Source organism: Macaca mulatta, chromosome 5 (assembly GCF_049350105.2).
Source record: "Macaca mulatta isolate MMU2019108-1 chromosome 5, T2T-MMU8v2.0, whole genome shotgun sequence".
Taxonomy (NCBI): Eukaryota; Metazoa; Chordata; class Mammalia; order Primates; family Cercopithecidae; genus Macaca; species Macaca mulatta.
In genome coordinates this window covers 3,009,645-3,034,503 of record NC_133410.1, presented here as the reverse complement: position 1 = coordinate 3,034,503, position 24,859 = coordinate 3,009,645, and the positions used below count along the sequence as shown (strand labels likewise).

At 44.2% G+C, this 24,859-nt stretch overlaps 1 protein-coding gene across 42 annotated transcripts in view; it reads right to left on the bottom strand.

Moving 5' to 3' along the window:
- Positions 1–24,859, bottom strand: part of ADD1 (adducin 1) — a 103,315-nt gene that overhangs the window by 69,120 nt on the left and 9,336 nt on the right. For 24 of the 42 annotated variants that reach the window (XR_013417154.1, XR_013417155.1, XR_013417161.1 and 21 more), the window contains exon 1: positions 24,449–24,516. The exons of 8 other annotated variants lie outside the window; for them this stretch is intronic. The gene's annotated coding sequence lies outside the window, so the exon portion shown is untranslated. 42 annotated transcript variants of the gene reach the window in all.

The following is a 24,859-nucleotide window of genomic DNA, read 5'->3' as shown; positions in this document are numbered from 1 at the left end:
AAGACAAATGATAAAAGACAGCTTTGAAAATTATAGCAAGGGCTCATAAACTGAGAACACCACAATGGGTAAGTGTACTGAGAAAAATATATTTATTCTGTACACGCAAAGGCTGAAACATGAGATACTTCATTAACTCTGAAACTTCTGAAGATGGTGCCAGGTTTTCCTTTTAGAGCTAGGCAGGAAGCATTTAAAATCACAAAAATAAGCCTAAGAAGACTTGCCAAAGGTGTGTTCATTGAAAATTAATTATGTCAGCTGATGGAGACTTGAAAGTCTTTATGCTATCAAGTAATTATGAGTACACAAAATTTTAGATGGTCTAGTCTTCACAAAAACAAGGAAATACTGTCAGGCAGGAAAAAAAAAAACAAGAGAAAATAGTGTGTGTATGGTACCTTTTGTGGGGGGAAGGAAGAGAATAAGAAAAATATTCACATTTGCTTGTATTTACATAAAGAAATGCAGGAAGAATATACAAGAAACTTACAATGGTGATTTACTTGTAAGGAAGAAGAGAGAGCTGGGTGGATGGGGACAGAGATGACCAGGAGATCCTTTATTGTTCATAGATACACACACACACATTTTTAAAGATTAATTTATAAAAGGTAAATTTACAAAATAATAAAATTTGAAAAATGAAACAAGTGAGGCACAATGGGGCCCGGGAGTTAAAGTCCAGCCAGGCAACAAAGCAAGACCCCATCTCTTAAAAACCCAAAAACTCAAACCATTAAGAACGTAAATAAAATAATAAGCATCACTGAGAGCACTAGGCCCCCCATTCCCTGCTGGCATCAGCTCCCACCCCACCTCCTGGAGAGGAGACTCCACAGGGAGCCGGGGACCCTGACCAGAAAGGGGAAGGAAATGTAAACACCTAAGAGTGCTTATGAGTGTAGGGCCACCTGGCAGACGGGCACACAGAGCGGGACTCCAAAAATCTCCTGAGCTTGGCATCTCAGACGCATTCGAATAAATAAAATAATAAGCACCACTGTGGGTATAAAATGAACAGAGGACACTGTTGGAACATTGTATTTTCAGCAGCATAATGATACCAAACATTTGTTTAAAGTTTTATATTTTACAATATAAATTCTTTTTTTTTTTTTTTTTTTTTTTTTTGAGATGGAGTCTCACTCTGTGGCCCAGGGTGGAGCAATGGCACACACGATCTTGGCTCACGGCAAGCTCCGCCTCCTGGGTTCAAGCAATTCACCTGTCTCAGCCTCCCGAATAGCTGGGACTACAGGCACACGCCAGCCACGCCCAGCTAATTTTTTGTATTTTAGTAGAGACGGAGTTTCACCATGTTGCCCAGGCTGTTCTCAAACTCCTGAACTCAGGCAATCTGCCCACCTCGGCCTCCCAAAGAGATAGGATTATAGGCGTGAGCCACCATGCCCGGCCATAAATTCTGTTATTTAAGTGTTTTAGCAGGATAGCCTTATCCTGATCTCACAGGTCATAAAATGTAGGTCCTCGGAGACTGTGTCTTACCTTAAGGTAGAGATAGTAAGTTAACCAAACTCTCTAGTTGACAGTGTATGGGGGTTAAATGTGCCCCACATGGTCTCCAAAATGATTCTGTTCATATCAGAACAGAATCTTTTCTTTCTTGCTTATCTTTTCTCTGGAACTCAGTATTTCAATCTATAAACAGGCTGTAGTAGCCAGGCACAGTGACTCATGCCTGTACTCAAAGCTACTTGAGAGGTTGAGGCAGGAGGATCACTTCAGCCCAGGAGTTTGAGATGAGCCTGGGCAACACAGTGAGACCCTATGTCTTAGAAAACAAAAAACAAAACAAAACAAAACAAAAAACAAGGCGTAGTAATGCAACCATGAGTGATACTGTAAAATCAAAACTGCTGTCTGGAAAGCATTTAGAGTGTTTGGTAGACAGCACTCACTGTAGGGTGGCTAACATTACTGAACAAACCTAAGAACCAAGTATCCTGGCTTCCAAGACTATGAACTTTCCACAGCACCAAATTGCTTCTTGCAATGATTAGTGTCAGTGACAACTGAAAATTTCTGATCCCTGCCATAACACTTGGTTTCCAAAATATATTAAATACTGTTTCTCATATATGTAATTTGCTTCTAATTATTACTACCACTTTCCTATATTAACATTCAAATAATTTCTGAAGTCTTTAAAAATTCCAAGTAAAGGCCGGGCGCGGTGGCTCAAGCCTGTAATCCCAGCACTTTGGGAGGCCGAGACGGGCGGATCATGAGGTCAGGAGATCGAGACCATCCTGGCTAATACGGTGAAACCCCGTCTCTACTAAAAAATACAAAAAACTAGCAGGGGGCCGGGCGCGGTGGCTCAAGCCTGTAATCCCAGCACTTTGGGAGGCCGAGACCGGCGGATCACGAGGTCAGGAGATCGAGACCATCCTGGCTAACCCAGTGAAACCCCGTCTCTACTAAAAAAATACAAAAAACTAGCCGGGCGAGGCGGCGGGCGCCTGTAGTCCCAGCTACTCGGGAGGCTGAGGCAGGAGAATGGCGTGAACCCGGGAGGCGGAGCTTGCAGTGAGCTGAGATCCGGCCACTGCACTCCAGCCTGGGCGACAGACCGAGACTCCGTCTCAAAAAAAAAAAAAAAAAAAAAAAACTAGCCGGGCGAAGTGGCGGGTGCCTGTAGTCCCAGCTACTCGGGAGGCTGAGGCAGGAGAATGGCGTGAACCCGAGAGGAGGAGCTTGCAGTGAGCTGAGATCCGGCCACTGCACTCCAGCCTGGGTGACAGAGCAAGACTCCGTCTCAAAAAAAAAAAAAAAAAAAAAAAAAATTCCAAGTAAAGCCTGGTACAGTGGCTCACAACTGTAATCCCAGCACCTTGGGAGGCAGAGGTGGGCAGATCGCTTCAGCCCAGGGTTTGAGACTAGTCTGGGCAATATGGCAGAACCCTATCTCTACAAACACAAATAAACAAAATACAAAAATTAGGTGGGCGTGGTGGCATGCACCTGTAGTACCAGCTACTCGGGAGGCTGAGGTGAGAGGATCACTGGAGCCCAGTAGAGGCTGTAGTGGGCCACGATCATGCCACTGCACTCCAGCCTGGGTGATAAGAGTGAAGCTCTGTCTCAAAAAAATTAAAATAATAACATGAAAATTCCAAGTGATATTTGGAAGGGAAAATCATGAGAAGTCTTAATAGCCACAAATGGCAAAAAAAAAAAAGGCCAAACATAAATTTAAACAAAGGAAAATTATGATTCAAATTGCATACATATGTGTTAGTTCTTACTTATATGGCACCAAAATGGAGTCACTTCAATAGGCATGACAGTATAGAGGTAGAGGGCAGAAGCTACACTTTAGAAGTCTCTATAGTTGGGTCATGGAGAGAAGTGGCAGATCCCATGCAACTTTTCAAATGCAACGGAGCAGAGTCAAAGGATGACAATCACTGTCATGGAGTCAGCACTCAGTCACCAAGTATCTACCAAGCACCAACTGTGAGGCTGCTATAGACCAGGCACTGCTCAGCAATCCAGATTCTTGGGGGACATCAATGAACAAAACAAAGATTTCTTACATTTCTGCAGGGAGGCCAGGCAGTAAACATGATACATAAGTAAATCTCACAGTCTGTTAGAAGGCGACAAGTGCTATGGGTAGGGAACTGGGAGTCCAGCGGGTGGGGAGGTGAGTCACATCATTAAGTAGGAAGAGCAGAGGAAAGCTCCCAGAGAAGGGGACAGCTGAGGAAGGACTCACAGATAAACAGGTGGTGAGATCACTGGGCCAGGTGGCCATATATCCATATATCCAGAAAGGCATTCCAGGCAGAGAGAAAGCTAGAGCCAAAACTCCAGGTAAGAATTGGCTTTTGTCTGGGAATGGGAGAGGGGAATAAAGCTGTCTGTTTATCATCTCCCTTCTTTAAGCATTGAGATATTCAGTCACATTTTGGTAAATAAGCAAAGATAAAAAGAGGCTAAGAGTTGAGCATCCTGTTTAATTTTACATAGAAAACTAGTGTTAGGGGTAGGATTTGAATCCACAGCTCCTAAAACCCTGGTTTGAACCTCTGAGACCCACTCCTCAGTGACGCTGGTTTCAATTCCTTCTGACCGCATTCACTGTACTAGCTCTCAGCAACATCTGGCACAGCTGCTCCCACTTTCAGGAATCACTGTCCTCTTCTGGTTTTCAGACATCAGTTTCTGGTTTTCCTCCTACCTCTCCAGCTACTGCTGTGAGTCTCCCTTGCTGTTCTACCTCTTTTATCCAACTTCTACCTGCTGGGGTGCCCAGTACCCTGAGCTGCTTCTCTTCCCTAGCTATCCCATTGCCTTAAGCCAGGGGTGTCCAATCTTTTGGCTTCCCTGGGCCACACTGGAAGAAGAACTGTCTCGGGCCACACATAAAATACACTAACACTTAACGATAGTTGATGAACTTAAATCTCACAGTGTTTTAAGAAAGTTTACAAATTTGTATTAGGCTGCATTCAAAGCTGTCCTGGGCCACATGTGGACCACAGGTTGGACAAGTTTGCCTTAAAGGATTACACTGATCCAGGCCCATCCTTGGCTCTAAACACCACCTCCACCAGTGGTTCTCAGCCCTCATCATACATTAGAGTGACCTAGATAGCTTTAAAACAAACCATGGCTAGACCCAAACCCAGACCTACAGAATATGAATCCCTAGGAATGGAGCCTGGGCATTAGCATTTTTAAAGGTGAGTCAAATGTGCACTCAAGAGTTGAGAACCACTGATTTATATACACTAATGGACCCCAAATTTTTATCTCTAGCCCTAAACTCTTCCAAGTCCAAACTTGCATGTCCAAATGCCGACAAAACGTCTGTTTGAATATTTAAAGTTCACTCAAACCTAACTTATTCAAAATAAGACTCAATCTCTAGTCTTGTCTCTCTGCTTCTAAACTCATAAACTCTTAATAATTCATTCTCCATAAAGGTATTACTATATTTAAATGTCACACCCTACCTAATTTGGGAGTGGTAGTTCATGCCTCTAATCCCAGCACTTTGGGGGGCCAAGAGTTCAATGGCTTCCCACAGCCCCTAGAATAAAATCTGCACTCTTGACCCCAACATGCAAGGGCCTTCCCAGTTTGGCCCCCAGCCCCCACGCTCCCTTGCTCACCATCTCCCAGACACACCAGTCTCCCTTCTGTCCTCAAACACCCCCAGTCCCTTCCTGCCTCAGTCTTTGTACTTGCTGTCCTCTCTGCCTAGAACAAATAATTTATTCCAGCTACTTTGAATGCTTTAGTCCTTATCAGTTTGGCTGCCGGTCAAATTTCACCTCTAAATTTTAAAGTCTGCTTCCCTGCCCACCCTATTTAGAATAGTCCCCACTCCCAGCTCTCTCAAATCACCCTGGACTTTTTGTGTTTTCTTACCCTTCAAAGCACTTATCACTATCAGGGCACAGACTCTGGAGCTAGACTGCCTGAGTTCAAACTCCAGTTCAGTCACTTATTGACTCTGTAACCTTGGCAAGATTTCTTGACTTCTCTGGTGGAAGTTTCCACATTTGAATTATGAGTTTAATAACAGGTTAATGCATGTAAAACACTTAGAGTAAGTGGCTGACAAATAGGAAGTACTTAAGTGTTAACTCTTTTTTTTTTTTTTTTTTGAGTCGGAGTCTAGCTCTGTCGCCCAGGCTGGAGTGCAGTGGCCAGATCTCAGCTCACTGCAAGCTCCGCCTCCCAGGTTTACGCCATTCTCCTGGCTCAGCCTCCCGAGTAGCTGGGACTACAGGCGCCTGCCACCTTGCCCGGCTAGTTTTTTTTTTGTATTTTTTAGTAGAGACGGGGTTTCACCGTGTTAACCAGGATGGTCTCGATCTGCTGACCTTGTGATCCGCCCGTCTCGGCCTCCCAAAGTGCTAGGATTACAGGCTTGAGCCACCGCGCCCGGCCAAGTGTTAACTCTTAGTATTGCTGTCAGAAATAAACTATCTCCCCTATTATAATAAAACTCCCAAGAGGACAAGAAACTTGCCTGTCTCATTCACTACTGTATTCACACAGCTGTCACCGTAATAGTCTCTCAATTAATACATATTAAAGAACAAATACATTTCCAGATCTAACATTTTGGACTAACAATGTTAATCTAAGTTTGGTTTCTAAAGGCATACGACTAAGAAAACCCTTTGCTTTGCTTCATTCAGTCACAACTGACGTCCCACTGAAGAGACCCTTGGGGTACAGCAGCAAACTAAAACACTCCAAATTTCACTTACAAGTTCGCCACTCACAAGGAAATTCTAGACAGCAAATGGACAATCTGCATATCAAATGGGGTTTTGTATCTCTGAATTAAGAAGGTCTTATGTTTCCAAGAATTACGTCAATTCCCAAAGTTGATAAAGCAAAAGTAACTACTATGTCTGCCTCTTGATGACTAGATTTAGAGACTAAAGCTCACACAAACAACTCCCAGAGGTAGGACAATAAGAAAAGAAAGAAAAGGAGATTTCTAGACCTCAGGGAAGTTGTAACTAAGTGAGCCTGGTACTATAGTGAAACCCCATAAAGACTGCAGGAAGACTCAGCTAACTCAGGAAGCACAGGTTGACTGGACACATCAGTATAGAAAACTCTACGTAAGATTTTATAAGGAAGGAAAAAACCAACACTCTATAATCTAATTAAACACGTAAGGAGGGATTAACAGTACTAACCTGAGAATGTTTCTCCTGGAAAAAAAAAAAAAACACAAAGGAACAATACCAGGGGAATAGTTTAATAATTATAAAACAGTAAGATGGAAAAGTATGTCATCATAAAGTGATCTTACGAATAACGCAGCTGCTGAATGAAATGGTGGTAAACAATGTGTCTAAAGTGGTAACTGCGTGAAGGGTAAGCCTGACACTGGAAAGGAAAACTCACAGTAAAGAAAACCTCCAAAATGGGTGAGGATTAAATAAAAAGTTTCACTTCCTTTTTGGCTTACATACTCTGAAAAGGGAGCAGAGGCTATCACTAAAATTTCTCTGTTTTGGTAGATGGGAAATGTCTGCTTTGTTTTGGCTTTTTTCAGACAGGGTCTCAATGTTGCCGAGGCTGGAGTATAGAAATGTCTACTTCATTTGACATTTCTCTGAGTATTTGAACATGAATTTTTTTATATGCTTATTTACATTTAAAATTTCCCATAGTCTATTATTTCCTTTGTCCACATATCTGTTGAGATCTTCATGTATTTATTTCTACACACACATCTGAAAAAAAAAAATGGTACAGGTATTGACCCTTTTATCATATTTGTCATTCTCAGACTATTATCTTCTATAATTTTATTTTTCAATAAGAAAATATTTTAACATTTTGCATATTTAGGTTAACAAACCTTTTCCTTTGTGATTTCTTCTGCTTTTAAAAAGAAAGTTATTATTCCTTCCCAAGCACACATCTAATAAAATGTTCCAAGAAAATGTTAAGGCGTCATCTCTGATAAACATTTTATTTTGCTTTGTCTCCACAGTGCCTCTATAATTTTAAACATTTCTTTTTAATCCACCTGGGATTTATTTTGATGAATGATATGTTTTCTAGCTATCACATCATCAACAATCCCTTCTCCCCACAGACAAAGAGGCGCAGGGTCCAAAGAGGCAGGTTTCAACTCTGTACCAGCAACGCCCTACTATCACTTCATAGGCTTATTGTCTTCTGTACGTCAGTTTCCACATTTGTAATAAAATACACTCGGTCATACATTCCCAGGTTGTTGGGGCAATTAGAACTAATAAATATAAAATGCCTAGCACAATGTCTGGCACACAGATCTCCCATGATAGTAAATATGTTTATTATTCATTGTTTGTTGAGCCGTGGTCTCACTACATGGACAAGTTGGTCTCAAACTCCTGGCTTCAAGTGATCCTCTGACCTCAGCTTCTCAAACTGCTAGGAATACAGGCATGAGCCACTGCCTGGCCTTGGGTGTGGTTTTGAAAATGACTCTGAGTGAAGCAACTAAAGATAAATCAACCATCTGTCTAACTGAACAAATGTGAGTGAACTTTAATGCACCCTATCCTGTTTATATTTCCACAGTATGTCTAGTATCGCTGGTGCAGAAAAGAACCTGGTTTGGGTCTTTATCAAAATTCCATTAGCCTCGCAATGCTGATTAATAAATGTGCTCAATTCCTATCTATAGTTTATAACTCTAAGGCCAGACAACCCAGGTTCTGATCCCAGTTCACTAAACTATGTAACCTTAGGCACATTTCTTCATCTCTCTCTATTTCAGTTTCTTCATCTGTAAAATGAGAATCATTATCTACTTCCTTGGTTTAAGATTAAATGAGTTAACTTATGTCAAGTGTTTAGTACAAGGTACATAGTAAACACTCAGTAAGTGGTAGCTATCACTATTATTATTAGCAGTAGCAGCAACAGCATTATCTTTAAAGACTGACTGAATCTCTCTAAAAAGGACACCAGGCCAGGCGCGGTGGCTCAAGCCTGTAATCCCAGCACTTTGGGAGGCCGAGGCGGGTGGATCACGAGGTCAGGAGATCGAGACTATCCTGGCTAACACGGTGAAACCCCGTCTCTACTAAAACTACAAAAAAAACTAGCCGGGCGTGGTGGCGGGCGCCTGTAGTCTCAGCTACTCGGGAGGCTGAGGCGGGAGAATGGCATGAACCCGGGAGGCGGAGCTTGCAGTGAGCCGAGATCACGCCACTGCACTCCAGCCTGGGAGACACAGCGAGACTCTGTCTCAAAAAAAAAAAAAAAAGACACCAGAACATCATTCTGTAATGGACAATAATTAACGGTCTTTCCTGGTATTTGCAGGGGGACACATATCTCTACCACATAGTAGAGTTCCCCCTTAGAGGCTGTATCACTGCTGCATATGGTCATTTTTTTAATCCAACTGCCAGACTGCAAGCTTACTGAAGGCAAGAGCGATTACAATGCTTTACTTCCAATATTCCTAACATAATGCTCTGAACACAGATCTTAAATAAATGCTTATTAAATTATTATATTATAATAAAAAAAAAAAAACCAATGAGACAGAACCTTAGAAGCATGTATTTTCTGCCCCAGAAGGAACTTTAGAAGTCACCCAGTCATTTCACAGACGCTAAAATCGAGTTCCAGAACAAAGTAATGATTTTACCAAAGTCTTGTATGCTGGCCACACTGAAGTCAGTTCCCCTGTATCATGGAAAATACCAACAACACACCTCACTCGCTCCCTGGGCTGTCAAACCGTGCACTTTGAAACCAACCTCACACTGAATACACCTTTTGTATGTTTTAAACTAGTTCCCAATCACTGTTTCCATTTGGAGACCTCAACACACACAAATACTTAAAAATCCCTGCCACTCAGATTTTCTTTGTGAGACAGGGTCTTGCTGCGTCGCCCAGGTTGGAGTGCAGTGGTACAATCTCAGCTCACTGCAACCTCTGCCTCCTGGGCTCAAGCGATCCTCCCACCTCAGCCTCCTGAGTAGCTGGGACCACAAGTGCGCCCCATCATGCCCAGCTAATTTTTGTATTTTATGTAGAGACGGGGTTTCGATTTGCCCACATTGGTCTCAAACTCCGGGGCTCAAGTAATCCTCTAGCTTCAGCCTCTTGAGTAGCTGAGACTCAGACTACAGGAGCACCACTATGCCTGCTAACTTTTAGAATAAAAAAAAAACTTTAAATTGAATTTTCAGGTCAAAAAATGAATAACAGCTTAGACATAGAGGAATCTGTGAACTAAAACATAGCTTTGAAAAAATTACCCTGACTGGGTGTGGTGGCTCACGCCTGTAATCCCAGCACTTTGGGAGGCTGAGGCAGGCGGACCACGAGGTCAGGAGATCGAGACCATCCTGGTTGACACCGTGAAATCCCGTCTCCATTAAAAATACAAAAAAATTAGCCGGGCATGGTGGCGGGTGCCTGTAGGCCCAGCTGCCCAGGAGGCTGAGACAGGAAAATGGCGTGAACCCGGGAGGTGGAGCTTGCAGTGACCCAAGATCGAGTCACTGCACTCCAGCCTGGGCGACAGAGCAAGACTCCATCTCAAAAAACAAAAAAGAAAGAAAAGGCCGGGCGCGGTGGCTCAAGCCTGTAATCCCAGCACTTTGGGAGGCCGAGACGGGCGGATCACGAGGTCAGGAGATCGAGACCATCCTGGCTAACACAGTGAAACCCCGTCTCTACTAAAAATACAAAAAATTAGCCGGGCGTGGTGGCGGCGCCTGTAGTCCCAGCTACACGGGAGGCTGAGGCAGGAGAATGGCGGGAACCCGGGAGGCGGAGCTTGCAGTGAGCTGAGATCCGGCCACTGCACTCCAGCCTGGGCGACAGAGCGAGACTCCGCCTCAAAAAAAAAAAAAAAAAAGAAAGAAAAAAAGAAAAAATTACCCAGAAACCAGTACAAGGAGAAAAAGAGATGCAAAATATGAAAGAAGAGATATAAATAACAGAATAAGGGCCGGGCGCAGTGGCTCACGCCTGTAATCCCAGCACTTTGGGAGGCCGAGACAGGTGGATCACGAGGTCAGGAGTTCGAGACCATCCTGGCTAACACGGTGAAACCCCGTCTCTACTAAAAATACTAAAAATTAGCCGGGCCTGGTAGCACGTACCTGTAGTCCCAGCTACTCGGGAGACTGAGGCAGGAGAACTGCTTGAACCCGGGAGGTGAAGGCTGCAGTGGCCTGAGATCCCACCACTGCACTCCAGCCTAGGCAACAAAGCAAGACTCCATCTCAAAAAAAATAAAATATAAAAAACAACAGAATAAGAAAGTTGGCTGGGTGTGATGGCTCAAACCTGTAATTCCAGCACTTTGGGAGGCTGAGGTGGGCGGATCACCTGAGGTCAGGAGTTTGAGACCAGACTGGCTGACATAGTGAAACCCCGTCTTTATTAAAAATACAAAAATTAGCCAGATGTGGTGGTGCACACCTATAGTCCCAGCGACTTGGGAGTCTGAGATGGGAAAATCACTTGAACCCAGGAGGTGGAGATTGTAGTGAGTGGAGTTTACGCCAGAGCACTCCAGCCTGGGCAATAGAGCAAGACTCCATCTCAGGGAAAAAAAAAGAAAAAAAAACAGTCTAGAAACCATTTACTTGAGTAACATGCAGAAATAATAAATAGGGAAGGGTAAATATTCCAAGAGAAAATGTCTGACAACTTCCCAGAGCTGAAAGACATGAACCTACAAAAAACAAGCAAAATAAATAAAGATAAATTCATACCTTACACACATTGTAATGAATATGCAGAATAGCCAAGGCCAAAATAAAGAAAAGAAACTTCTAACAGAAGCCAGAAGGAAAAAAGACAGATCACCTACAAGGGAATAACAAACTGACTACTGCCAAACTTGCCAACAGAAACAACAAAAGTAGAGAACAGTAGGATAACTCCAAAATGCTGGAAAGAAATAACTGTCAATCTGGATTTCTATATCAAGTAAAATTATCTTTCAAGAACTTAGGTGAAGGTTGGGAGTGGTGGCTCATGCCTGTAATCCTAGCACTTTGGAAGGCTGAGGTGGGAGGATACTCGAGCCCAGGAATTCAAGACCAGCCTGGGCAACATAATAGTGAGATCCGTCTCTCTTTTTTTTTTTTTTTTTAAAGAACTTGTGTGAAATAATTTCCAAGTAGCTAGGATTACAGCCATGCACCACCATGCCCAATGGTGGCTCACGCTTGTAATCCTAACACTCTGGGAGACTGAGGCAGACAGATCACTTGAGTCCCGGACTTTGAGACTAGCCTAAGCAACACAGCAAAACCCGGTTTCAAAAAATATATACAAAAATTAGCTGGGCATGGTGGCATGTGCCTGTAGTCCTAGCTACTTGAGGGCTGAGGTGGGAGGATGACTAGAGTCCAGGAGGTCAAGGCTGCAGTGAGCTGTGATTGCATCACTGCACTGAGGCCTGGGTGAAAGAGTGAGAACCTGTCTCAAAAAAAAGAAGAAAAAAACTTGTGCCCTCCAGCCTGCGTGTCACAGGAAGACTGTGTCTTTAAAAAAAGAAAAAAAATTGGGAGGCCAAGGCGGGTGGATCACGAGGTCAGGAGATTGAGACCATCCTGGCTAACACAGTGAAACCCCATCTCTACTAAAAATACAAAAAATTAGCCGGTGTGGTGGTGGGCGCCTGTAGTCCCAGCTACTTGGGAGGCTGAGGCAGGAGAATGGCGTGAACCCGGGAGGCGGAGCTTGCAGTGAGCCAAGATCAGGCCACTGCACTCCAGCCTGGGCAACAAAACAACACTCCCTCTCAAAAAAAAAAAAGTCTGGACTAAAACACTGAACAGCAGCAGCATGCAGCATGTAACTTAAGAGTTGAGTAATTGGAATTAAAGAACTTTCATGCCTTTGCTGTATCTAGGAGAGCGACAGAATATTAGTTTTAGACTTCATTAACTATGCATAGCAAAATTTCAAGGGCAATCACTAAAAGAATATTAAGAGTATGTCAGGCCAGGCGCGGTGGCTCAAGCCTGTAATCCCAGCACTTTGGGAGGCCGAGATGGGCGGATCACGGGGTCAGGAAATCGAGACCATCCTGGCTAACGCGGTGAAACCCCGTCTCTACTAAAAAAATACAAAAAAACTAACCAGGCGAGGTGGCGGGCGCCTGTGGTCCCAGCTACTCGGGAGGCTGAGGCAGGAGAATGGCGTGAACCCGGGAGGCGGAGCTTGCAGTGAGCTGAGATCCGGCCACTGCACTCCAGCCTGGGTGACAGAGCAAGACTCTGTCTCAAAAAAAGAAAAAAAAAGAAAAAAAGAATATTAAGAGTATGTCATTTCCAAACCAAAAGATGGAAGAATATATAAAAAAAAAAAAAACAACTCCCAGTTGTTTAAAAAGACAAGCATGGGGAGAAAAAAAAGAAACAGAACACAAAACCTAAGATGATAAAGAAAGTACAAATTCATCAGAATCATGATAATATAAATGTACTAAATTATGCCAGTTAAAAGACAGAAATTATAGGTAACTTATAAGAGACACTCTTTTAGTAAGCTGAGTAACGGTCCCCAAGTTAACAGGTCCAAATAATGCCTAGAACCTATAAATATTAATTATATCTGTAGTCTTTGCCATATAAAGTAAGTATTTTGGGATTTTGAGACTATCCTGGATTACCTGGGTGGGCCCTGAATGTAATCACCAGTATCCTTATAAAATTGAGGTGGGGGACATTTAACCACACAGAAGACAAGAAAGCAATCTGACCCAGGTCACAAAGATTGGAGTGATGCAGCCACAGCCAAGGAACGTGGCAGCCATGAGAAGCTGGAACAGGCGAGGAACAGATTCTCCCATACCACCTCCAAAGGAAGAACGCACAGTCCTAGCGACACCTTGATTTTGGTCCAGTGATATGTTTTCAAACTTCTGGCCTCCAGAACTATGAGAGAATAATTTCTGTTGTTTTAAAGCACCACGTATGTGGTAACTTGTTACAGGAGCCATAAAAAAACTAATATACCCATGAAACAGAACACAGTCTGAAAATAAATGGACAAAAATACAAACACCAGGCAAACACCAACAAAACAAAGCTGGAGTAACTATATTAATATCAGACAATGAAGACCAAGAAAATAAAAGCATTTATTCAGAATGGAAAAGGCCACAAACCTAAGTACAATTCAACAGGAAGATGAAAAGTATAAGGTTATACACACCTAATAAAATACTGTCAACATATATGAACCAAAAATTGCTAGCACTCACAGAGAAATTGACAAATCTACCATAATGAGATTACCATAATAATCTACCACATTGCTTAAATCAGTAACAGTAAATAAGAAATATGAGCGATGCAAGTAACAAGTTAGATCATTAGAGATATATAGAACTTTGCACCTCCCTGCTTTCTCACACAAATTAAATACATGTTGTTTCTTGCTTGCTTGCTTGTTTTTTTAAGATGGAGTCTTCTGTCGCCCAGGCTGGAAAGCAGTGGCATGATCTTGGCTCACTGCAGCCTCCGCCTCCTGGGTTCAAGCAATGCTCCTGCCTCAGCCTCCCTAGTAGCTGGTATTATATGTGTGTGCCATCACGCCAGGCTAATTTTTTTGTATTTTTAGTACAGATGGGGTTTCACCATGTTGGCCAAGCTGGTCTCGAACTCCTGATCTCAGGTGATCCACCCACCTCGGCCTCCCAAAGTGCTGGGATTACAGGCGTGAGCCACTGTACCCAGCCCATATTCTTTAGAATACAAGGAATGTTTATAAACATTCATGTCATATCTGGCAATAAAGAAAATCACAACAAATTCCAGGGAATCAGCAGCACACAAGCCATTTCTCTGGGTGCAATGCAACTAAAACATAGTAACGGCCAGGCGCGGTGCCTCACGCCAGGCGCGGTGCCTCACGCCTGTAATCCCAGCACTCTGGGAGGCTGAGGTCAGGAGTTCGAGACCGCCCTGGCCAACGTGGTGAAACCCCGTCTCTACAAAAAATACAAAAACTAGCCAGGTGTGGTGGCGGGCACCTGTAATCCCAGCTACTTGGGAGGCTAAGGCAGGAGAATCGCTTGAACCTGGGAGGCGAAGGTTGCGGTGAGCCAAGATTGCACCACTGCACTCCAGTCTGGGCGACAAGAGCAAAACTCAGTCTCAAAGAAAAAAACACAACATAATAACAGAAGAGTTTCTTAAAACCATATATTTAGAAATTTAAAGGTACATTTTAAAATAATTTATGGGGCCGGGCGCGGTGGCTCAAGCCTGTAATCCCAGCACTTTGGGAGGCCGAGACGGGCGGATCACGAGGTCAGGAGATCGAGACCATCCTGGCTAACCCAGTGAAACCCTGTCTCTACTAAAAAATACAAAAAAAAAAAAAATTAGCCGGGCGAGGTGGCGGGCGCCTGTAGTCCCAGCTACGCGGGAGGCTGAGGCAGGAGAATGGTGTGAACCCGGGAGGCAGAGCTTGCAGTGAGCTGAGATCCGGCCACTGTACTCCAGCCTGGGCGACAGAGCCAGACTCCGTCTCAAAAAATAAAAAATAAAAATAAAAATAAAAAATAAAAAATAAAATAATTTATGGGTCAAACAAGAAATCATAATGAAAATTTAAACATACATTATTTAGTAATAAAAATATTACAGTTGGAAACTATTGGCTTCACTAAAGAGATGCTTCTAGAGAGCCATATAGCCTTAAACACTTATATTAGAAAAAGATGCCGGTGGCTCACACCTATAATCCCAGCACTTTGGGAGGCTAAGGTGGGCAGATCACCTGAGGTCAGGTGTTTGAGTCCAGCCTGGCCATCATCATGAAACCCTATCTGTATTAAAATTACAAAAATTAGCTGGGTGTGATGGGCTCCTATAATCCCAGGTACTGGGGAGGCTGAGGTGGGAGAATTGCTTGAAACCGGGAGACAGAGGTTTCCGGGAGTCAAGATCGTGCCACTGCACTCCAGCCTGGGCAACACAGTGAGAACCTGTCTCAAAAAAAAAAAAAAAAAAAAAAAGTGACCAACTTCTAAAAAGTTACAAAAAGAACAGAGTAAACCCCAATCTAGCAACCTGTACATTCATTATGCTTTAAACACTATATGTAATTTGTATTCTTAAAACAACTCTGATGGTTAGATTACAGCTATTTCCACAGCTACAAATGTCCTGGTTATCTGAGTTTAAAAGCACCTTCAGGCCTGCCTGGGCAACATAGCAAGGCCTCGTCTCTACATAAAAATTTTTTTTTAGTTAGCTGGGTGTGGTGGAGTGGGTCTGTAGGCCCAGCTGCTCAGGAAGCTGGGTGGGAGGACTGCTTGGGCCCACGAGATCAAGGCTGGAGTGACAGCCAAGATCGCACCACTGCACTTCAGCCTGGGTGACAGAGCAAGACTCTGTCTCCAAAAAAATAAAATAAAAACTTCCTGCTTTACAAAACAATCAAACACCTAGTACAGAAAACAGAAGACACTGAATGCTGCAGACACCCTAGGTCAGCGACATTGCTGGTGATTCTGTTGTCAAAGCATGTGTGCTTCAGTCCCTGGAGACGATGCTCAGAAAAAAACTGAAATGGAGTATCTGCGAAACCCCATCTCTACAAAAATCAGCCGGGTGTGGTGTGTGCACCCGCAGTCCCAGGTACCCAGGAGGCTGGGGCACAAGAATCACTTGAACCCGGGAGGCAGAGGTGCAGTGAGTCAAGATCATGCCACTGTACTCCAGCCTGGGCGAAAAAGTGAGACTCTCTCTCAAAAAAAAATAAAATAAAATAAAATAAGAAGAAAGAAAAGAACAAAAAATGAGTATCTGGATGGTGGGGGTCATCTATTTCCCCTAAAGACTGGTCAATCAACATCACATCCCTTCCTACTGAAGTAGACAGACACTCAAACGAAAAGGGAGTTCAATCTATGAGACTAAAGACCATTCCTAACCTTGCTTCCTGCCTGAAGCCCTATTCGACAATAACTTGATTAATGGTATCATCTGGCAACAAGGTTGGCCTCTTAAGAAAATCTTAGAAAGCATGGTTTAACCACAAAGTCCCTACTAAACTGCAAACATACTCAGCTGTATCAGACAAAAAAATACCTCTACATAGGCTTTATTTTGAGAGAGAGGGAAAGAGAGACAAAAAAAAAAAAAAAAAAAAAAAAAAAAAAGAGCTACAGGGCTCTCTATTGCATCTTCTGTGTCTTTCCCTCTTAAAGCCTGATCCTCCATCCTGTATGTTCTGGAAAAGAAGGAAAGAAAGCACACTGACAGAATCCTCACATATTGTAAGCACTGTAAGTTTGCTTACCACAGCCTCACACCTCCAGTTAGATATGACTGTTACTATTATTACTCTTATTTCTACAGATGAGAAAAATTAGTTCAGAGAATTTCACCATTTTGATCCAGAGCCACACATTTTGAGTGGCAACATTTTTAAAAATCACCCAGCTGTGGTAGTATGCACCAGTAGTCCCAGCTATTCCGGAGGCTGAGGTGGCGAAGATTACTCGAGCCCAGGAGTTCCAGGTTACAGTCAGCTATGATTATACCACTGTTCCCCAACCTGAACAACAGAGCAAGGCTCTGCTTCTAAATGAAGTTCAGCAGTTTTTAGTGTATTCAGAGTTGTGTAATCATCACAATCTAACTTTATAACATTTTCAACACCCAAAAAGAAACCCCATACACATTAGCAGTCATTCCTCATTCCCACTCCACTCTCCCCAGTTGGAGCCCCAGTCAACCCCCAATCTACTTTCTGCCTGCATAGGTTTGCCTACTGGGGGTCAGGTACAGTGGTTCACATTTGTAATCCCAGCACTTTGGGAGGCCGAGGCAGGTGGGTCACTTCAGGTCAGGAGTTCAAGACCAGCCTGGGCAATGTGGTGAAACCCCATCTCTACTAAAAATATAAAAATCAGTTGGGCATGGTGGCACACACCTGTTCCCAGCTACTCGAGAGGCTGAGGCAGGAGAATTGCTTGAATTTGGGAGGTGGAGGTTGCTGTGAGCCAATCTGCATCACTGCACTCCAGCCTGGGCAACAGAATGAGATTCAGTCTCACAAAAAAAAAAAAAAACAAACAAAAAGATTTGCCTATTAGGCCGGGCGCGGTGGCTCAAGCCTGTAATCCCAGCACTTTGGGAGGCCGAGACGGGCGGATCACGAGGTCAGGAGATTGAGACCATCCTGGCTGACACGGTGAAACCCCGTCTCTACTAAAAAATACAAAAAACTAGCCGGGCGAGGCGGCGGGCGCCTGTAGTCCCAGCTACTCGGGAGGCTGAGGCAGGAGAATGGCGTGAACCCGGGAGGCGGAGCTTGCAGTGAGCTGAGATCTGGCCACTGCACTCCAGCCTGGGCCACAGAGCAAGACTCCTTCTCAAAAAAAAAAAAAAAAAAAAAAGATTTGCCTATCAGAGACATTTCACATAAGTAAAATCATAAAGCATGTGGTCTCTTGTATCTGGCTTATTTCAGTTAGCATGTTTTCAGAGTTCATCCATGTTGTACCAAGCATGAGTGCTTTAATCCTTTTTATTGCCAAATACTATTCCATCATATGAACAGACCACATTTTGTTGATCCACTCATCAGCTGATGGACATCTGGGGTGTTTCACTTTTTGTCTATTAAACATAATGCTGCTCTAAACATTCACACACAAGCTTTTGTATAGACATATGTTTTCATTGGGCTTTGTATTCTCAAAGGAGGCTTGGGGCAGCTAAGTGACTTTCGCACCCACTCGACTACCCTCAGCAAACCATAGTAAACCCATAGTGAAGAGCCAGTGCTCCTTTCATAACACCACTCTGCCTAATGTGTTAATGGCTCTGTCTCCTTGAAACAAATTTCAAGCAACAGTGTGCAGATAAGGGAAAACATTTGTTAGGTAATGAACTCCCTAAATCATTCTCAATAAGTTAATTCACAAAGCAAATTTAAATTAAGCCCTTCAGAGTAAGAGAAGGAGATAAGTGTTTGGGATGGGGTATTCTAAAGGTCCCTCCCAAATGATGACTTTCTCCTCCCCATGCAAACAGCCGAAGCTGCCATTCCAGGCTGTAGAGGCACACATGTAGTTACATCTACTGTGCCCCATTCCTGAGGGATGCCCTTTCCAGCAAAATCTGAGATGTACCTGTGGGCTCTGTCCCCTAACATCAGCCCCAGATGCCAGACTCCCCGGCCCCAAGGCCTAGACGCAGAGCTCATTTGTTCTAACACAGATAACAATATTTTGGAGGCATATATTGCTCGGATCAATTGTATTAACCCTCTTTCCCAACCTCATGAAGTACTGTCTAGGGTTATAATATTGCTGGTAATAAAGTTCAGAAAAAAATAATAATTATATTAATAAGTCATTTGCTGACAGGTTAGTAGGCACCTTTTGGCATTTACTTCATTTAATCCTCACAATAACCATGTAAAATAGGTACTATTGTCACTTTAGTGTCCATACTTCATTATGTGGAGAAAATACGCAGTTGGTAGGAGTACAAACTTATGTAACTTCTTAGGAGGATAATCTGGAAACATCTACGGAAAGTAAAAGTGCGATTACTCTTTGACACGGCAATCTCACTTCTGAGAATGTATCTATAGATATACTTCATAGGTGCCCAAAGATGGAAATGTAAGAATATTAATTGGGGCCAGGAGGGTAATTTGGAAATGTCTATGCAAATGAAAAGTGCAATTATCCTTCGACATAGCAATTTCACTTCAGAGAATGTATTTATAGATGTCCCTCATAAATGCTCAATACGGAAATGTAATATTAATTGGAGCACTGCTTAAACAGTAAAAACCTGAAGGCTGGGCGCGGTGGCTCAAGCCTGTAATCCCAACACTTTGGGAGGCCAAGACAGGCAGATCATGAGGTCAGGAGATCGAGACCATTCTGGCTAACACGTTGAAACCTCGTCTCTACTAAAAAATACAAAAAACTAGCTGGGTGAGGTGGTGGGTGTCTGTAGTCCCAGCCACTGTAGTCCCAGCTACTCGGGAGGCTGAGGCAGGAGAATGGCATAAACCCGGGAGGCGGAGCTTGCAGTGCGCTAAGATCCAGCCACTGCACTCCAGCCTGGGCGACAGAGCGAGACTCCATCTCAAAAAAAAAAAAAAACCCTGGAAAAAGGCCAAGTGCAGTGGCTCATGCCTGTTATCCTAGCATATTCAGAGGCTGAGGCAGGAGGATTACTTGAGGCCAGGAATTCAACATCAGCCTGAGCAACACAGCAAGACCCTATCTCAAAAAAAAAAAAAAAAAAGCCAAGACTGTTGGCATGAACCTGTACAGTCCTAGCTACTTCTGAGTCAGAGGTGGGAGAATGGTTTAAGCCCAGGAGTTCAAGGCTGCGGCAAACTATGATCACATCACTATATTCCAGTCTGGGTGACAGAGCAAGAGTCTGTCTCAAACCAAAAAAAAAATTAATTAATTAAATATATACTCAACACACTTAAGCTAACAGTTACCAAAAACAGTTATAACAGTTACCAAAAACAGTTACACACTAGTTATAACAACTGTTTAAAAAGGTACTTCTAGAAAAATTAAGCTCAAAAGGCAAGCTGTATTAAATGTGCTTCCCTTCATTCCTTTAAACTCAAGGTTCCTCAACGTACAAAGGCCAGAATAAGCATTAACAATTAAACAACTCTGTTAAAGTTTAATATTATGCTATGTTAACATTCCTTTTTTTTTGGGCCGGAGTCTCACTCTGTCCCAGGCTGGAGTGCGATGGCATGATCTCAACTCACTGCAACCTCCACCTCCTGGGTTCGAGCGATTCTCCCGCCTCAGCCTCTTGAGTAGCTGGGATTACAGGCACCCAGCACCAGGCCTGGCTAATTTTCGTATTTTTAGTAGAGACAGGGTTTCACCATGCTGGCCAGGCTGGTCTCGAACTCCTGATCTCAAGTGATCCACCTGCCATGGCCTCCCAAAGTGCTGGGAATACAGGAATGAGCCATGGCACCCAGTCTTGCCTCCCACTCTGTTCAAAGTCATCCCTCTGCTCACTGAGAAAGATGCATATCTGGTTGCCTCCTTTGGAAAGGCTTATCAGAAACGCAAAAGAATGCAACCATTTGTCTCTCACCTACTGGTGACCTGGAAGCTCCCTCCCTGCTTCAAGTTGTCCCCGCCTTTCTGGACTGAACCAATGTACTTCTTGCATATATTGACTGATGTCTCATGTCTCCTTAAAATGTATAAAACCAAGCTGTGCCCGACCACCTTGGGCACATGTCATCAGGACTTCTGCAGGCTGTGTCACAGGTACACATTCTCAACCTTGGCAAAATAAACTTTCTAAATTAACTGAGACCTGTCTCAAATTTTGGGGGTTCACATGTTCATCTTGTTCTGAGACTGAAATGTGTGGGTTCAAACAGTGAGCAAGTAAAACCAAAATGTTTGGCTTAGAAGAAAAGTAGATACAGGCATATACAATTGAGAAGGCTGAGTAGAATCCTAGTCTTACTTTTTTTTTTTTTTGAGATGGAGTTTCACTCTTGTTGCCCAGGCTGGAGTGCAATGGCACTGCAACCTCCGCCTCCTGGGTTCAAGCGATTCTCTTGCCTCAGCCTCCCTAGTAGTTGGGACTACAGGCACGCACCACCATGCCCAGCTAATTTTTTGTATTTTTAGTAGAGATGGGGTTTCACCATGTTAGCCAGGATGGTCTTGATCTCCTGACCTCATGATCTGCCCTCCTCGGCCTCCTAAAGTGCTGGAATTACAGACCTGAGCCTCCGAGCTCAGTCCCTTTTTTTTTTTTTTTTTTTTTTAAGAGACAGAGTAGTGCAGTGAAGTGATCATGGTTCACTGCAGCCTCGACCTCCCAGGCTCACAGGTTCGTACCATCATAGCCTCAGGAGCAGCTAAGATTACAGGCCCACCCTAGCATGCCCAGCTTCACTGGCTACTTTTGAAGGATGTTAGCGAACCAATTCATCATGTGAAACCTAGTAAATAATGCAGAAGAATTAAGAATTTATCCTCCCTTTTCTATAAAAGGTATACAGTACTTCAAGATAACCAAATAGTGGAGGCATGAAAAATTCTCTTTATAAAAATATTCTATTTAATAAAAGAAGTTAGAGAATTCAAATATCAACAATTTCAGTGCTTACTGAAATGACTGTAGGCACTGACAATCAAAGGCTGCAAACAAAGACTACTAATCATTTCTGCCTACTTACCTATGAAGTTTTCTTGACAAAAATAAAGCTGAATTTGATCACACCTTTAGACCTAACGACCAGTTTTCAGTAAATTCTGTATTGTTAAACTACGCCACAGAGTAAAATCGAGATTGTGCATAACTCCACATGACAAACTACCAGGTTTCATCAACAAATAAATTACAGGAGAAAACTAAATATGGAGGGGGAAACTACCATAAAACTAGTCACACTGTATGGATAGCATGTGGATCCAGATTGAAATTGTTTAAAAAAAAAAAAAAAAAAGAGACAATTCTGAAAATTTAAACACTGGCTGGATATTTGAAAGTATTAAGGAATTACTCATTTTCTGTGATAATGGTACTCATGTTTACCTTTTTTTTAAGTCTTTAAGATATACATATTGAACTATTTAACGGTTAAATGATATCTAGGACTGCGGGGATATGATGAAGCAAGATTGACTGTTGAAACTGGATGAGAAAAGGGGTTTATATTATTTTCTCTCTACATATGTGTATATGTGAAGAGGTAAACATGGAAGGAAAGAAAGGAAGGGCAGTCAATCTAAGTTTCAAGTAATAAATAAATACTTTATCTTTAAAAGCATTTCAGTATTTACTTTTCTTATTCAAGTCAAAGACTATAAGAAAGAACTACAAACTAATAATCATGTAAAGAAACAGTTTTTAGGGCAAAATCAGTAACACAAAACTGAACACCAAACAAAACCTTCTCAGTACATCAGATAACATCAAAAGAATTAAGGGGAAAAGGCCGGGCGCGGTGGCTCAAGCCTGTAATCCCAGCACTTTGGGAGGCCCAGACGGGCGGATCACGAGATCAGGAGATCGAGACCATCCTGGCTAACCCAGTGAAACCCCGTCTCTACTAAAAAATACAAAAAACTAGCCGGGCGAAGAGGCGGGCGCCTGTAGTCCCAGCTACTCGGGAGGCTGAGGCAGGAGAATGGCATGAACCCGGGAGGCGGAGCTTGCAGTGAGCCGAGATCTCGCCACTGCACTCCAGCCTGGGCCACAGAGTGAGACTCCATCTCAAAAAAAAAAAAAAAAAAAAAGAATTAAGGGGAAAAAATGATCAGCTTGTAGGAAGTATATTTTAGAAGGAAAACTATCTCACAATTCGGGGACTGGCTAGAGTTTAGACTCACATCACTCAGTGAGTATCCGAAACTTTAAAACCTAAAGACATCACAAGTAGTAAACTAACAAATCATACCAGCTTGTCCATACCATTGTAAACCACATCGAAACTCTGAAAAGCAGTTTTGATGCCAAAATCATCCACTTCCTTAAAAGACAACTTTACTATTCTAGTTTTCCCCACTGTCAAAATCAAAGGGGTGTATTAAAATTTTAACGTAGGCCAGGCGCGGTGGCTCACGCCTGGAATCCCAGCACTTTGGGAGGCTGAGGCGGAGAGATCACAAGGTCAAGAGATTGAGACCATCCTGACCAACAGGGTGAAACCCCGTCTCTACTAAAAATACAAAAACTAGCTGGGAGTGGTGGCGCGCACCTGTAGTCCCAGATACTCAGGAGGCTGAGACAGAAGAATCTCTTGAACCCGGGAGGCGGAGGTTGCAGTGAGCGGAGATCGCACCTCTGCACTCCAGCCTGGCAACAGAGCAAGACTCCGCCTCAAACAAACATAAAAAAAGTTATCATCACTGGCCCTTGTCCATTCAAGACTCCAAAGTTTACAAATCAACTTTCATACAATTCATACCCTCTGCCTGAAATGCCCTCCTCTCTCTGGTGCCTGCTGAACTCCTACCCATCTACTCCAAGCTTGTTTTCAGTAGGTTCCTCTACTCATAGACACAGTCTACCTATCAGCATTCTATTTCCTATCCCCATTAATATCTCAATTTTTCACACAAAAAATCATAACTTACTAGTAATGCATACAGCTATCAGCTATGTTTTTGGTCTTTGGAGATATGATCACTGCTTTCTGGATTCTAGGCATAAATTATGCTCAAACCAACAACAGTTTCAGGCGAACCAAAATATGTTTTTCAAGGTGGGTATGCATAAAGTGAATGCAAATTACCTCCCAACTATCTTGAGCCATTACAAGAACAAAGATAAAAGTCACTGTAATAGGGAAAGGCCCTCTGACATCTCCCAAAAACGAAAATAAAAGATTAAGAAAAAAGAAAAGAGCAGGAGGGCAAAGGTGACCCACAGCCCCATCGCTGATAAAGTTCCAGGATTATCTCCGGAGCTTCCGTCGGCAGATACGGCTTTTCTCTTTTGGCAGAAGCCGTCGTTTTTAAATACGAGAGCCGACAGGCAGTACCCAAACAGGCGTCCGTACACAAACCTTGAAGCCACCAGCGCTGCGGACCGCGGAACCGGTCTCCCAAGCAGGATGCTGACCAGCCTCCGGCCAGGGTCCTCCTCCTCCGCCCCGACCCCTGCAGCCCACCAGCCGGCCAGGAACGACCGGCCAGGGAGAAGCCTCGTCCCCGGGGTCCTATCACGCTGACAGATCGGCGGCGCCCTCGCTCCCAGGCTCGGCCCAGGCCGACGGCCCCCGCGGGGACCCCTCCAAGACGCCCTCGGCGGCGAAGCGGCCTCCCCGCCCCCCGCGCTGCCAGGGCCGCTGCAGGCCTCGCGGTCCCCGCCCGCCGCAACCGCGGCCCAGTTCGCCGCGCCCCAGCCGCCTCCTCAGCCCGAACCGGGCCCCCGCCGCCCCCGCTCCCGCTCGCGAACCTCACCTCAGAAGCGAATCGTGGGCAGCACGCGGGATTCCGGGGTGCCACTGCGGCCACCGCCCGTCGGCTCCGACTCCGGCTCCGCCCCCGTCCCCTGGCCCACAGCCGCGGCCCGCCCGGCCTCTCCGCCCCTCAGCCCCTCCGCTCGCCCCCACCTCCCGAGCTGGGTGCGGCCTGCGGCGCTGCAACCCAACAACGCGCCGCCCCATAGGCCGAGCCGCGCGGCACTGCAGAGCAACGTGCCCTGCGATTGGCGGGGCCCATGAGGGGCGGGTCCCCTGCGGGCGGGGCGATTGGACCCGCCAGACCCGCCTCGGGGCGACCCCGCCTGGGCCTGCGGAGGCCGGGGACCAGCGCGGAGTGCACTAGGCCAGCAGCTTTGGGCGCCACGTCATGGCTTCACGATGGCTCGGT